This window comes from Kogia breviceps, chromosome 16 (assembly GCF_026419965.1).
Source record: "Kogia breviceps isolate mKogBre1 chromosome 16, mKogBre1 haplotype 1, whole genome shotgun sequence".
Classification (NCBI taxonomy): Eukaryota; Metazoa; Chordata; class Mammalia; order Artiodactyla; family Physeteridae; genus Kogia; species Kogia breviceps.
In genome coordinates, this window is record NC_081325.1 from 27,774,457 (window position 1) to 27,791,199 (window position 16,743).

General features: G+C 35.1%; 1 pseudogene; it reads right to left on the bottom strand.

Moving 5' to 3' along the window:
* Positions 1–1,906: 1,906 nt before the first annotated feature.
* On the bottom strand, positions 1,907–4,373 carry LOC131743548 (ATP-dependent RNA helicase DDX1-like; annotated as a pseudogene).
* Positions 4,374–16,743: the final 12,370 nt, after the last annotated feature.

Genomic DNA, 16,743 nt, shown 5'->3' on the forward strand with positions numbered 1-16,743 from the left:
AGTAGTGGGATTGCTGGGTCATATGGTAGTTCTATTTGTAGTTTTTTAAGGAACCTCCATACTGTTCTCCATAGTGGCTGCATCAATTTACATTCCCATCAGCAGTGCAAGAGTGTTCCGTTTTCTCCACACCCTCTCCAGCATTTATTGTTTCTAGAATTTTTGATGATGGCCATTCTGATGAGTGTGAGGTGATATCTCATGGTAGTTTTGATTTGCATTTCTCTAATGATTAATGATGTTGAGCATTCTTTCATGTGTTTGTTGGCAATCTGTATATCTTCTTTGGAGAAATTTCTGTTTAGGTCTTCTGCCCATTTTTGGATTGGGTTGTTTGGTTTTTTTTTTTGTTATTGAGCTGCTTGAGCTGCTTATAAATTTTGGATATTAATCCTTTGTCAGTTGCTTCATTTGCAACTATTTTCTCCCATTCTGAGGGTTGTCTTTTGATCTTATTTATGGTATCCTATGCTGTGCAAAAGCTTTTAAGCTTCATTAGGCCCCATTTGTTTATTTTTGTTTTTATTTCCATTTCTCTAGGAGGTGGGTCAAAAAAGATCTTGCTGTGAATTATGTCATAGAGTGTTCTGCCTATGTTTTCCTCTAAGAGTTTGATAATGTCCTGCCTTAAATTTAGATCTTTAACCCATTTTGAGTTTATTTTTGTGTGTGGTGTTAGGGAGTGTTCTAATTTCATACTCTTACATGTAGCTGTCCAGTTTTCCCAGCACAACTTATTGAAGAGGATGTCTTTTCTCCACTGTATATTCTTCCCTCCTTTATCAAAGATACGGTGACCATATGTGTGTGGTTTATCTCTGGGCTTTCTATCCTCTTCCATTGATCTATATTTCTGGTTTTGTGCCAGTACCATACTTTCTTGATTACTGTAGCTTTGTAGTATAGTGTGAAGTCAGGGAGCCTGATTCCTCCAGCTCCATTTTTCGTTCTCAAGATTGCTTTGGCTATTTGGGGTCTTTTGTGCTTCCATACAATTTGTGAAATTTTTTGTTCTAGTTCTGTAAAAAATGCCAGTGGTAGTTTGATAGGGATTGCATTGAATCTGTGGATTGCTTTGTGTAGTAGAGTCATTTTCACAATGTTGATTCTTCCAATCCAAGAACATGATATATCTCTCCATCTGTTTGTATCATCTTTAATTTCTTTCATCAATGTCTTTCAACAGTTCTTTTGTCTCCTTAGGTAGCTTTACTCCTAGATATTTTATTGTTTTTGTTGCAATGGTAAATGGGAGTGCTTTCTTAATTTCACTTTCAGATTTTTTCATCATCAGTGTATCGGAATGCAAGAGATTTCTGTGCATTAATTTTCTATCCTGCAACTTTACCAAATTCATTGATTAGCTCTAGTAGTTTTCTGGTAGCATCATTAGGATTCTGTATGTATAGTATCATGTCATCTGCAAACAGTGACTGCTTTATTTCTCCTTTTGTGAGCTGGATTCTTTTTATTTCTCTTTCTTCTCTGATTGCTCTGGCTAGAACTTGCAAAATTAGGTTGAATAAGAGTGGTGAGAGTGGACAACCTTGTCTTGTTCCTGATCTTAGTGGAAATGGTTTCAGTTTTTCACCATTAACAATGATGTTGGCTGTGGGTTTGTCATATATGGCCTTTATTATGTTGAGGAAATTTCCCTCTGTGCCTACTTTCTAAAGGGTTTTTACCATAAATGGGTTGTGAGGGTTTTTTTTTTAATAGTCATCAAATTTGTTATTTTCATTAAGTTGCCATTCTATGAAGAATTCCTAAGACTGATGTTTCTTGACATGCAAGAGTTAGCATTAGTAGCTTAAGTTACTATAAATACTGCTGCTTGGAAGCAGTACAACTATTTTAGAGTTTTAAGACTATAGACTTTTATTATTCAAATCTTATTCAGTATATGTTAAAACCAGAAGGTTCTGGACAACTTGTGAAGAAGGTAGCCAAGATGCAGGAAAGACTTCTGTGCCTCCTTTTCAAGGGCAGCCATCTCTTGAACCATAGGTGCCAAAATATCCACATGGTCTTTATAGTTTCCACCACCAGCAGTTCTTTTTTGACCATAAGTAACTTTCCCATCAAATTCATCCATTGGTACCTTTATATCTGTCTCAACCAGAGAAATGGTACAGTTCAGATGTTCTTCTATCTCAGACAGCAACTGCATCTCATTGTACTATATGGTACAGCCACCATCTTCCTTGAGTCTTGTGTTTTAACATCCTTTTCCATTGCTGCTACGTACGTGATACCAAACCTTCTCTTTTTCTGTTACCACCAGGGAAATGTCCAGCCCCATCCTTTCAGCTCTTCCTACTCTGCTGATTCGATGGACATAGTTTTGCTTTTCATCAGGCAAGGTGACATTTATAACATAAGGAACACCATGGATATCAATTCCTCTGGCAGCTACATCTTTGCAAATCAAGAATCTTTCAGGGCTTCCCTGGTGGTGCAGTGGTTGAGAGTCCACCTGCCGATGCAGGGGATACGGGTTCATGTCCCAGTCTGGGAAGATCCCACATGCCGCGGAGCGGCTGGGCCCATGAGCCATGGCTGCTGAGCCTGTACGTCCAGAGCCTGTGCTTCACAACGGGAGAGGCCACAACAGTGAGAGGCCTGTGTACTGCAAAAAAAAAAAAAAAAAAAAAAAAAAAAATCTTTCATCTCCTTTCTTGAATCTTTCCAAGTTTTGCTTCATCTCATGAGGCTTTCTGTCACCATGAAGGCAAACGCATGAGAACTGGTGCCCCTTTTTATCAGGTCCTCCTCCTAGTTGCATAAAATACTGCTCCAAGTTATCACAGTCGATTTTGGTTCTACAGAACATAATTGCTTGATCCATCTTGTGTTCCTTGATTTCTCAGGCAGCATACTCCCCCTTCAGGATTTTAATAGCTTTATACCACATCTCTGGACTGTTAGCAACAGGTCTTGTATTATCTTTTGCATGTACTTCATCAGTCCTAATGTAGTTTTCCTAAGCCTTTCCCAGAGTCTGTCAGCTTTGGGATTCACTGGGACAACAACATGGTGGACAGTATCTGAAACAGAATCTTCTAAATTCAAATCAACCCAGGGGGGAAAGTGCATGATCTTCTCAGACAGTTTCTTCACATCAAAAGTGTGCAAAGTGGCTGAGCAAACAATCACCTGAAGTCATTTTCCATCAGAGGTAATCTGAGGACTCTGATTGTGAATCCTATTTATAAAATCTGAGTAACCTTCAGAAAGAAGCCCATCAGCTTCATCCAGGACCAGGAATCTAACTTGAGATAAGTTCAGCTTTCCAGTTGACACCAAATCATCCAGTCCTCCTGGAGTGCCAACAACTATATCTACCCCATTATCCAAAACAGAGAGGTGATCCCATGCTGCAACACCTCCAATTATCAGAAGCTCCCTTAATTTAAGATTATCAACATATTTCTTAAACTGCCTGACGTTATTCAAAGTTTGTTCAGCCAACTCTTGGGAAGGTTTGACAGTGAGGGCTTTTGAAACATTGGGGAGAAACTTCGTTTGTGTCACCTGAGCATTACCTGTGTGCTGTGATTTGACAATGAAAGTATCCAATGCCTCGGAAAGGGCAACAAAACCATCTTTTGGTGGAAACTTAAATTATTCTTCCCTGAAGTTGAATTTTAGTTCAGCATTCTTCAAAACACAGACAGGAAAGAGGCCTTGGTTCTTCATATGTGGTGGTATTTCAAATGCCAGACCAAGGTCTTTTCCATTTTTGGAGAATTTGACATGCCTTTTATCCGTATCTAGGTAACATCCAATGGTATCATGCATAGTGAATTCCTCTCCATAATTATCAAATTGTTTATTGTGAGATTTCTTTTCTGTTCCACCAAAGCCAAATCTAAACTTGTCAGTACGTAGGTCTAGGGAAGCCTGCATAGAAGACCACCCAACTCTGCACAATCGTTGGTCATGACAGGATACTTCAGAGTAGAGTTTCCCTTTCATTAATCCTTTAGTAGCTCTACATCCATGCCATTCCTTTACTTCTATGCTCTGACAACAAAGACCATCTGACCCAATTGCAAAAGGAGATCCTCTATCATATGGGTTCATTTGCCATTTGTTCAGCACCGAAGCACCAGTTTTAATTGTCGCTTTCCTTTTTTTGTCTTCTTGTTGGTCTTTAAGAGTTTCATAAACTATCTGTATAACTGGAATACTGAAAGAACCAGTTTTTCCACTTCCTGTTTCTGCAGCCATAAGGACATCACCTCCTCCTATGATCAGTGGGATGGACTCAGCCTGGATATCAGTTGGGAGAAGCCAATCCATCTCTTCCACAGCTTGAGCAATTTCAGGCATAACACCCATCTTGGAGAAGGCTGCCATCTTCGCCCAGTCATCCTGGGTGTTGAATTTTGTTGAAAGCTTTCTCTGCATCTATTGAGATGATCATATGGTTTTACTCCTTCAGTTTGTTAATATGGTGCATCACATTGATTGATTTGCATATACTGAAGAATATATGCATTCCTTGGACAAACCACAGTTCATCATGATCTATGATTGTATTATGTGTTGTTGGATTCTGTTTGCCAGTATTTTGTTGAGGATTTTTGCATCTATATTCATCAGTGCTATTGGCCTCATGTTTCTTTGTGACCTCTTTGTCTGGTTTTGGTATCAGGGTGATGGTGGCCTCGTAGAATGAGTTTGGGAGTGTTCCTCCCTCTGCTATATTTTGGAAGAGTTTGAGAAGAATAGGTGTCAGCTTTTCTCTAAATGTTTGATAGAATTCTCCTGTGAAGCCATCTGGTGCTGGGCTTTTATTTGTTGGAAGATTTTTATTCACAGTTTCAACTTCAGTACTTGTGATTGGTCTGTTCATATTTTCTATTTTTTCCTTGTTTAGTCTTGGAAGGTTGTGCATTTCTAAGAATTTGTCCATTTCTTCCAGGTTGTCCATTTAATTGGTATATAGTTGCTTGTAGTAATCTCTCATGATCCTTAGTATTTCTGCAGTGTCAGTTGTTACTTCTCCTTTTTCATTTCTAATTCTATTGATTTAAGTCTTCTCCCTTTTTTTCTTGATGAGTCTGTCTAATGGTTTATCAATTTTGTTTATCTTCTCAATGAACCAGCTTTTACTTTTATTGATCTTTTCTATAGTTTCCTTCATTTCTTTTTCATTTATTTCTGATCTCATCTTTATGATTTCCTTCCTCCTGCTAACTTTGGGGTTTTTTTGTTTTTCTTTTTCCAATTGCTTTAGTTGTAAAGTTAGGTTGTTTACTTGAGATGTTTCCTGTTTCTTAAGGTAGGATTTTATTGCTGTAAACCTCCTTCTTAGAACTCTTTTTGCTGCATCCCATAGGTTTTGGGTCATCGTGTTTTCATTGTCACTTGTTTCTAGGTATTTTTGATTACCTCTTTGATTTCTTCAGTGATCACTTCATTATTAAGTAGTGTATTGTTTAGCCTCCATGTGTTTGTATTTTTTACAGATTTTTTTCCTGTAATTGATATCTAGTCTCATAGCATTTCTGTCGGAAAAGATACTTGGTATGATTTCAATTTTCTTAAATTTACCAAGGCTTACCAGATGGCTTCACAGGCGAATTCTATCAAACATTTAGAGAAGAGCTAACACCTATCCTTCTGAAACTCTTCCAAAAGATAGCAGAGGTAGGAACACTCCCAAACTCATTCTACGAGGCCACCATCACCCTGATACCAAAACCAGACAAAGACGTCACAAAGAAAGAAAACTATAGGCCAATATCACTGATGAACATAGATGCAAAAATCCTCAACAAAATACTAGCAAACAGAATCCAACAGCACATTAAAAGGATCATACACCATGATCAAGTGGGGTTTATTCCAGGAATGCAAGGATTCTTCAATATACGCAAATCAATCAACGTGATACACCATATCAACAAACTGAAGGAGAAAAAACATATGATCATCTCAATAGATGCAGAGAAAGCTTTTGACAAAATTCAACACCCATTTATGATAAAAACCCTGCAGAAAGTAGGCATAGAGGGAACTTTCCTCAATATAATAAAGGCAATATATGACAAACCCACAGCCAGCATCGTTCTCAATGGTGAAAAACTGAAACCATTTCCACTAAGATCAGGAACAAGACAAGGTTGCCCACTCTCACCACTCTTATTCAACATAGTTTTGGAAGTTCTAGCCACAGCAATTAGAGAAAATAAAGAAATAAAAGGAATCCAAATAGGAAAAGAAGAAGTAAAGCTGTCACTGTTTGCAGATGACATGATACTATATATAGAGAATACTAAGGATGCTACCAGAAAACTACTAGAACTAATCAATGAATTTGGTAAAGTAGCAGGATACAAAGTTAATGCACAGAAATCTCTGGCATTCTTATACACTAATGATGAAAAATCTGAGAATGAAATTAAGAAAACGCTCCCATTTACCATTGCAACAAAAAGAATAAAATATCTAGGAATAAACCTACCTAAGGAGACAAAAGACTTGTATGCAGAAAACTATAAGACACTGATGAAAGAAATTAAAGATGATACAAATAGGTGGAGAAATATACCATGTTCCTGGATTGGAAGAATCAACATAGTGAAAATGACTGTATTACCCAAAGCAATATACAGATTCAATGCAATCCCTATCAAATTGCCACTGGCATTTTTTACAGAACTAGAAAAAAGAATTTCACAATTTGTATGGAAACACAAAAGATCCCGAATAGCCAAAGCAATCTTGAGAACGAAAAATGGAGCTGGAGGAATCAGGCTCCCTGACTTCAGACTATACTACAAGGCCACAGTAATCAAGACAGTATGGTACTGGCACAAAAACAGAAATATAGATCAATGGAACAGGATAGAAAGCCCAGAGATAAACCCACACACATATGGTCACCTTATCTTTGATAAAGGAGGCAAGAATATACATTGGAGTAAAGACAGCCTCTTCAATAAGTGGTGCTGGGAAAACTGGACAGCTACCTGTAAAAGTATGAAATAAGGACACTCCCTAACACCACACACAAAAATAAACTCAAAATGGGTTAAAGACCTAAATGTAAGGCCAGACACTATCAAACTCTTAGAGGAAAACATAGGCAGAACACTATACGACATAAATCACAGCAAGATCCTTTTTGACCCATCTCCTAGAGAAATGGAAATAAAAACACAAATAAACAAATGGGACCTAATGAAACTTAAAAGCTTTTGCACAGCAAAGGATACCATAAACAAGACCAAAAGACAACCCTCAGAATGGGAGAAAATATTTGCAAATGAAGCAACTGACAAAGGATTAATATCCAAAATTTATAAGCAACTCATGCAGCTCAATAACAAAAAAACAAACAGCCCAATCCAAAAATGGGCAGAAGAACTAAATAGACATTTCTCCAAAGAAGATATACAGATAGCCAACAAACACATGAAAGAATGCTCAACATCATTAATCATTAGAGAGATGCAAATCAAAACTACAATTAGATATCATCTCACACCGGCCAGATTGGCCATCATCAAAAACTCTAGAAACAATAAATGTTGGAGAGGGTGTGGAGAAAAGGGAACACTCTTGCACTGCTGGTGGGAATGTAAAGTGATACAGCCACTATGGAGAACAGTATGGAGGTTCCTTAAAAAACTACAAATAGAACTACCATATGACCCAGCAATCCCACTACTGGGCATATACCCTGAGAAAACCATAATTCAAAAAGAGTCATGTACCAAAATGTTTATTGCAGCTCTATTTACGATAGCCAGGACATGGAAGCAACCTAAGTGTCCATCAACAGATGAATGGATAAGGAAGATGTGGCACATATATACAATGGAATATTACTCAGCCATAAAAAGAAATGAAACTGAGTTATTTGTAATGAGGTGGATAGACCTGGAATCTGTCATACAGAGTGAAGTAAGTCAGAAGGACAAAAACAAATACCGTATGCTAACACATATATATGGAATCTAAAAAAAAAAAAAAAAAATGTCATGAAGAGATTAGTGGTAGGAGGGAATAAAACACAGACCTACTAGAGCATGGACTTGAGGATATGGGGAGGGGGAAGGGTAAGCTGTGACGATGTGAGAGAGTGGCAGGGACATATACACACTACCAAATGTAAATTAGATAGCTAGTGGGAAGCTACAGCATAGCACAGGGAGTTCACCTCTGTACTTAGTGACCACCTAGAGGGGTGGGATAGGGAGGGTGGGAGGGAGGGTGACAAAAGAGGGAAGAGTTATGGGAACATATGTATATGTATAACTGATTCACTTTGTTGTAAAGGAGAAACCAACCCACTATTGTAAAACAGTTATACTCAAATAAAGATGTTAAAAAAAAAAAAAAAAATTTACCAAGGCTTGATTTTTAACCCAAGATATGATCTATCCTGGAGAATTTTCCATGAGCACTTGAGAAGAAAGTGTAATCTGCTGTTTTTGGATGGAATGTCCTATAAGTATCAATTAAGACCATGTTGTTTAATGTATCATTTAAAGTTTGTGTTTCCTTATTTATTTTCATTTTGGATGATCTGTCCTTTGGTGAAAGTGGGGTGTTAAAGTCCCCTACTATGATTGTGTTACTGTTGATTTCCTCTTATATGGCTGTTAGTAATTGCCTTATGTATTGAAGTGCTCCTCTGTTGAGTGCATAAATATTTACAATTGTTATGTCTTCTTCTTGGATTGATCCCTTGATCATTATGTAGTGTCCTTCTTTGTCTCTTGTAATAGTCTTTGTTTTAATGTCTATTCTGTCTGATATGAGAATTGCTACTCTAGCTTTCTTTTGATTTCCATTTGCATGGAATATCTTTTTCTATCCCCTCACTCTCAGTCTGTATGTGTCCCTAGGTCTGAAGTGGGTCTCTTGTAGACAGCATATATACGGGTCTTGCTTTTGTGTCCATTCAGCCAGTGTATGTCTTTTGGTGGGAACATTTAATCCATTTACATTTAAGGTAATTATCAATATGTATGTTCTTCTTACCATTTTCTTAATTGTTTTGGGTTTGTTTTTGTAGGTCTTTCCTCCTCTGTGTTTCCTGCCTAGAGAAGTTCCTTTAGCATTTGTTGTAAAGCTGGTTTGGTGGTGCTGAATTCTCTTAGTTTTTGCTTGCCTGTAAAGGTTTTAATTTCTCCATCAAATCTGAATGAGATCCTTGCTGGATAGAGTAATCTTGGTTGTAGAATTTTCCCCTTCATCACTTTAAATATGTCCTGCCCCTCCCTTTTGACTTTGAGAGTTTCTGCTGAAAGATCAGCTGTTAACCTTATGGGCATTCCCTTGTGCGTTATTTGTTGTTTTTCCCTTGCTGCTTTTAATATTTTTTCTTTGTATTTAATTTTTTATAGTTTGATTAATATGTGTCTTGGCATGTTTCTCCTTGGATTTATCCTGTATAGGGCTCTCTGTGCTTCCTGCACTTAATTAACTATTTCCTTTCCCATATTAGGGAATTTTTCAACTATAATCTCTTCAAATATTTTCTCAGTCCCTTTCTTTTTCTCTTCTTATTCTGGGTCCCCTATAATTCAAATGTTGGTGCATTTAATGTTGTCCCAGAATTCTATGAGACTGTCCTTAATTCTTTTCATTTTTTCTTCTTTATTATGCTCTGCAGTAGTTATTTTCACTATTTTATCTTCCTACATAAGGTCACTTATCCGTTCTTCGGCCTCAGTTATTCTGCTATTGATCCTTACTAGAGAATTTTTTATTTCATTTATTTTGTTGTTAATCACTGTTTGATTGTTCTTTAGTTCTTCTAGGTCCTTGTTAAACGTTTCTTGTATTTTCTCCATTCTGTTTCCAAGATTTGGGATCATCTTTATTATCATTATTCTGAATTCTTTTTCAGATATACTGCTTATTTCCTCTTCATTTGTTAGGTCTGGTGGGTTCTTACCTTGTTCCTTCATCTGCTGTGTGTTTCTCTGTCTTCTCATTTTGCTTAACTTACTGTGTTTGGGATCTCCTTTTCACAGGCTACAGGTTCGTAGTTCCCATTGTTTTTGGTGTCTTCCCCTAGTGGCTAAGTTTGGTTCAGTGGGTTGTGTAGGCTTCCTGGTGGAGGGGACTAGTTCCTGTGTTCTGATGGATAAGCCTGGATCTTGTCTTTCTGGTGGGCAGGTCCACTTCTAGTGGTGTGTTTTTGGGTGTCTGTGGCCTTATTATGATTTTAGACTGCATCTCTGGTAATGGGTGGGTTTGTGTTCCTGTCTTGCTAGTTGTTTGGCTTAGGGTGTCCATTTAGTAGTTCACTGGTTATTGAGTTGAGCCGTGTCTTGACCTTGAGATGGAGATCTCTGGGAGATTTTCACCTTTTGATGTTACTTGGAGCTGGGAGGTCTCTTGTGCCCGCCATCTTGAATCTCTCCTTTCTCTAATATCTTGAATATATTTCTGTAAACCCAGAGAGCCTTCTCAGCCAGGAGAAAACCAGTCCTTCTGTCCTGAGTGTGAGCAGGAGTCAAAACTCTGTTGGTAGAGTGCTGTCAGTCTCTGTGTGTTTTCACAAGATGTCTGAGGCAGCCCTGCTCTCTGCTCAAGGCAGCCTCACCTGGGAACCTCACCTTGTGGGCTCCATTTATATTTCAATAGTTGAAGCCCATACCTATTACCAACCGACAACCATATGTATTAGAGATGAGTGTTCTATTTCATTGGCCATATGTAAGATTCTTTGAGTATTGAGTTTGCCTTTTGTGATATTGCTTTGTAAAGTACTATATCTATTAGGTATTCTAAAATAAATGTTTGATTCCCGAATATTAGATTTTTGTAAATATCAGATTGGAGTGGAAAATAATACAGTAATTTGTGACCGACTTGTGTTGCATAATTTCTCATTTCTGTGCTTCAATACTTAAGGATATGCATTTCTGGTTTAGCATTTAAAATTTCACACAGAGCTTTCTCTTGTAAATGCAGGCTGAATACTTACCTTTCTTAAACAATGTATAGTTGATGGACAGAAAAACTAGATATACGTATTGAATTTAAAGTATACCATCTTTAAAGTCTCAGTTATAAGTAAGTCTGGCATCAAATTCAATATATGAAGAAAACTTAAATATATGCCCAAGAAATTTAGCTGTATATTTCATTTTGGGGGGCTAGCTACATATTTTTATAAGTATCCTTCTTCAATGATACTTGCTGATTAGATTCCCAAGTAGCACTTACATTTCTGTTATTTTCCATTAGAAATGTATTTGTACATTTCTCTACTTCCATTAATATCTTATGACTTTACATAAATCTTCACTCTCTCACCACAAAATAAGTGCAAGATCATTTCACTGTTGTATCCCAACAATTCTATAATAATGATACTATTACTAAGATAACTCTCTTTCTTATAACTATGAGTCACTCTCAAATTTTCTCTTTTTATCCACTTACTATAAACTGATGGAAAAACAATTTACTACAAACTCTAATAGATGAGTAAAAACACTATAATTTTCAGGGAAACTATTCCTAAAGTGTGTAACTGTTACTTTAAGACACATTTCTTTTTTACCATTATGATCATTATTTTTGCTTGATTTTATATATGTATTAAGAAACTGAAAAGAGTATGTCTTCCTTTTCACTTATTTTTATAAATTGGGAAAACAGTGATCCTCTTTTAATGTCACTTCCTTTCTATATAATGGAAACGTTCTTTAGATCCATTAAAGGAATTAGCTCCTGCTCAAAGTTACTTAGAACCTTTAGGAATGAAATATACATTTTTATTTTCAGTTAAATATATTGGACTAGACTGAAAAAGTGAAAGGCAAGAAAGGAAGCCAGGCACTTTTTGGCCCAATTATTGATAATGGAAACTAGAACTTAAAGAATGACTTGAGTTCTCTAAATCTACCCCCATTTTTTTTTTTGTATGTGTACTTCTACTACCTGAAATACACTAATAACCATCCCTACTACTCATCTATAATTGTGCTACTCTGTGTAGTTTATTCCTCTGTTCCTTAAGACACAACTCAGGCATTACCTTCTCCAAGAAACCCTCTTATGACCTAAGGGCTTCTCTTGTACCCAGTGTTTTCTCTGTTGTAACTTTATCTCAATCTATTGTAATAAATCATTCATTTTTCTCTTTTTTCCCCTAGACCCATTAGACTATTAGCACCTGGAGAGCAGGATTGTAACTTATTTCTATAATCTTGTTTTAATCCTCTTCATTTTACTCAAACCCATGTTATTAAGGATTACAGAGTTCCATGTATCTAACATAATTTATTCAGATTCACCATGCTTAATCTCAGTAACATTTTGTTTTGCTGGTTTACTCCTTGAATGCCTTTCATCTTTTGGATTCTGTGGCACTGAGCTCTTTTGCTGTTCTTTTACCATTTATATTGTTCTACGTATCTTCATTTTCAGTTTCTTCCTTCTTTAAAGGAGTGCAATTATTTCATTAATTAATTCAACATTCTACCAAAGATTCTTCTAGATCCTAAGGGTACAAAATAATAATTAAAAGAAGGGTATCTTACGATTCTCTTCTGGTCCCTCTCTTTATGCTAACTCTATCCCCAGACACTCTTATGAGTGTTTTTGACTTCCAATATCATGTACATTTTAAGGACTTTGGGACCAGATCTTAATTATGAAAATAAAGTGATCTATTTAAATTCCTGTTTAATATTTCTGCATATAAATCTCACAATAAAGATATCTAAAAGTAAATTTTTTTTCCAGAAGATACTCTACGTCTTACAGATAGAATGAAATGGAGAAAATTATTTATTACAAAAGGATTTTTTTGTGTGTGAAAATAAGCTCAAATTGCATGGAACAACTCTGTGTCATAATGAAAAGGACCTTGAACTTGCATTCTGGGCCTAACTCTGCAAGTTCTGTCAATAACTAACATGATAACGCTGGAGACCTCTCAGAATTTTATTTTAATTACCAGGAATATATTTTACATTTCTAAGATCTAAAAATGTCTTGTTTTCTGTTATTCTAAGGGCTGTGGTGCTGCTATTTTAATGACATTTGGAAGAAGAATGAAAATGAAGGCAAAGAAACTGAATCTAGATGAGTTTTTCCAGGCCTGTTCATAAGATTATCTTGACTTTGCATTGTTGCCTCCTCTTCCCTATGATTTGATCTTTTAATATGCCGTCTTGACTTTCACACCTTTTCTCCACTCCAAACCCATTGGATAAAACACGGAAATAAGACTTGATCATATGCATGATTTCAAAGCATGGGTCCTATTGCTGAAAGAGCTTTTGGAGGATAATATGTCATTTTGCTTTACCATCATTTGATGTTGAAACTTACCAGCATGTAGGCAATTTTTTTTTTTCAACAGTCAAAATTAAACTGACTTTGAATTTTAAGTGTTTCCTCAGAAATAACTATGCCGGAAGCATTCAGCTCAGTGGAGGATTAGCAAATGTGTTATTGTAACAGAAAAAAAAAGTATGTATATCAACTGCAGATAAACCCAAATACATGATGTTCTGTATAGTCTAGCAGTGGTGACCTCAAACATTAGTTTAAGACATGTGGTGAACAGAAAGAACACAGTCATGAGAAGGGCAGGGAAAATTCAGCTGTAAGGAAACTGAGGAAAGTGGGGAATGGGATGAGAGAGTGGTTTAGAATGAGAAGAGCTGATAATCCATGGAAGGGAGCTGGCCTGGATAGAATCACACAAGTCTGGTTCTGGTCCTCACTCCAGTGGGCCCTCCTCACTCTGAGTGCTCTGGTCAGGTTAGGTTTTTCTTTTACCTTTGAGAGATTTACAGTCCTTTTGAAGAAATGTAACATATGCTTTTATTACTATTTATATTTAGTCCTACTTTCATTCCATCATTTTTATTCTAAAGAATTAGGAAACACATTTCTGATTTTGTAGAAAGAACATTAAATGAAGTCTGGGAATGAGAATCAATTCTATCATAAATTCCATCTCTGGATGCTAAATTTCTGCACAGTAAAAGGGCTTATAATTCTATGAACTATGGAAAATTTTGTTTTATTTTTTGTTTGTTTTTATTTGTTTTATTTTTTCTTGCTCTTTTTGATCAACAGTAAGTTTAAGACTCCTTTTTGCTGTTGTTTGTCTTCTTTTGTTTGGTTTGGTCATTATAAAAAGATAGTACCTATACTTCTATGAAGCCAAATAAAACTCTGTTATATATTTTATATTAGTTTATATGTGTTATTATTGATTGATACAGTATACAGCCTCACTCATGATAAACAGGGATTATGTTAAAATGTCATTATTTTGCCATTCATATTTAATCAGTCTATTTATTTGTTAATCATAAAAAGGTATATTTTAAGTAATTAAGGATATACTGTAAAAATTATACCCAATAATTTCCCTCGTGGATATTTTATTCAAATAAAATAGCATTATACAGAGAATTGGTCATGCAAAAATTAAACATTCATATGCAATATTTAGGGGGCTTCCCCACTAAAAAGTATTTTGAGATTGGCAAATGTTTGAGTGGTTAGGACCTTCATTTATAAAATGTGTATACTATGTTATTTTAAAAACAAAATAAATATTTAAGAAGATTATTCATAAATTCTGGTGAAATACCTTATAGAAAGGTGAAAAGAATGCTGAATTTGGAATAAAGGAAAATAATTAACCAGTGTTCTCATCATGGCTGTTTCTCTTCCTAGCTAAAGGATTCTGAGAGGTTTATGACCTTTCAATTTCAAGTTTGATCATCTATTAAATTTGATAATAAGAATGCTACTAACCACATAATATTTTGTTTTGGGATATTAGTTATATTAGTATATTAGTTATCCAAGTAATATGAAAACATTGAAGAGATTTATCATTGTAAAAATTAACATCATGTTCTTCCAATTTCCTACAAATTCACAAATCAGTTTTTTTCTCTATATTCTTCTTCCATTGTGCTTTATAGCACTTTTTATTTTCATTTTTGCAGAAATTACCATAAATAAAAATGAACATATCTTAGTGGTTTTGTGTGAGATGACAATGCTGGGTTTTTCTACTTACTTGCCTACTTGGAATATTTACTGAACTACTTTATTTGTTTTGCTTTTAAACAGAAATGGGAAAGCAAAAATAATTTACCAATTCCCTGTTAATCAGTTTGTATATGCTAAAATAATGTTTCCTTCTGCTTTCAAAATAATACATGGATAATGCATGGCAACTATTCTAGAAATTGCATGTCAGTTCTTTCAAGTAGCAGGTAACAAAGCTACCAATTGATATTTAACAAAAATATGGATATGTTTCCATTTTGTGTTTGTATTTTAGGGTTTACTATCACAATTTTATATATTGAAGGTAATGTAATTTTTCATTTTCTGGAAAGAACCTCATCAGTTTATTGTATAGCCTTAAACCTTAATTACAATACATGAAAGTTCTTTAGACAATGTGCATTTTGAAAAGATTCTTTTAAAAAGCCTACTTAGATAAAAGTTATCTACATGTATAAAGATACTTTAATATATGACACTCCTTTTTCTATCACATAACCAAAAACTTAGAGCAGAGTAGGTGAGAATACATATATCTCTATCTATACAGACACATATAGAGACATGTATATTATCTGGTGCACACAGTATATATTATGTAATATGTATAATGTGATATAAGCATTTATATATATATATATATATATACATATATATGTGTATATATATATATGTCATCTATTAACTTACCACAAGCAGAAACTAATAATAGCAGAGATCCTAATAAACAAGCCTAGCTTATTGCTCTTGCAATCAGTCCTTATAAACTTAAAGTGGTTAGTATGGACTTTGCTTATCTAAAGATTATCTTGTTAAGTTGTACTTATATTACCATGTAAATATTAAGTCTTTATTAATGCAAATGGTTTTTGTGCCCTCTGTAAAGCTTCAAGAAAACATTTTTTATGATATTGTTTAGTTACGAAAGTGAATTTAAGAAGGTAATTAAATATATGTGTACTTGAGAGATTTAAGTTCTACCAGAGTAACCAAATTATTTATGTAACATTTTGCAAAGTAAGGGAATTCTACATAATGAACTAGTCAACATAAAGTTAAAATTCTCTTGTGATGCTTTCATTCTTGTTAAATGTCTTTATGAGTTATAAAATCTGCCTAGCAGTTATGTAATACACTAAACTTGTTCTCATAGCCATATTATTGATGGTCAAAAATTCAAGAGAGACTAGAAGATGAAGGGATGGAAGACTAGAAAGATATAAAACAAAATACCTGGAGCCTGTACCTCTTGAGATTTGCTAACAATTGTGATGAACGGGATGACTATACATAAAGTAAAAAGAATCAGAGATTCTATTGAGGGTATTTTCAAACCAAAAAGAAAAAGAAAAAAGGGAGAAAGAAAGAAAAAAAAAGAAAGAAAGAAAAGAAAGAAAGAAAGAAGAAAGAAAGGAAAAGAAGGAAGGAAAGAGAAAGAAAGAAGGAAAGAGGTAAGGAGGGAGGGAGGAAGAAGAAAATGGAGGGTTTTCTTTTTGCTTACTAAAATATAAACAATTACACTTATTTAAAACTTCAATTGAGAAGCTGTCTCTGGAAAAGTTGTTCCTAAAGCAAATAAAGTCCTGATCAGAGAGCAAGGTAATGATTTCCTATCTAAAAAAAAAAAAAAAAAAAGTGTACAAATGAACTCATTTACAAAACAGAAGTAGAGTCATGGATGTAGAAAACAAACTTATGGTTACCAGGGGTAAG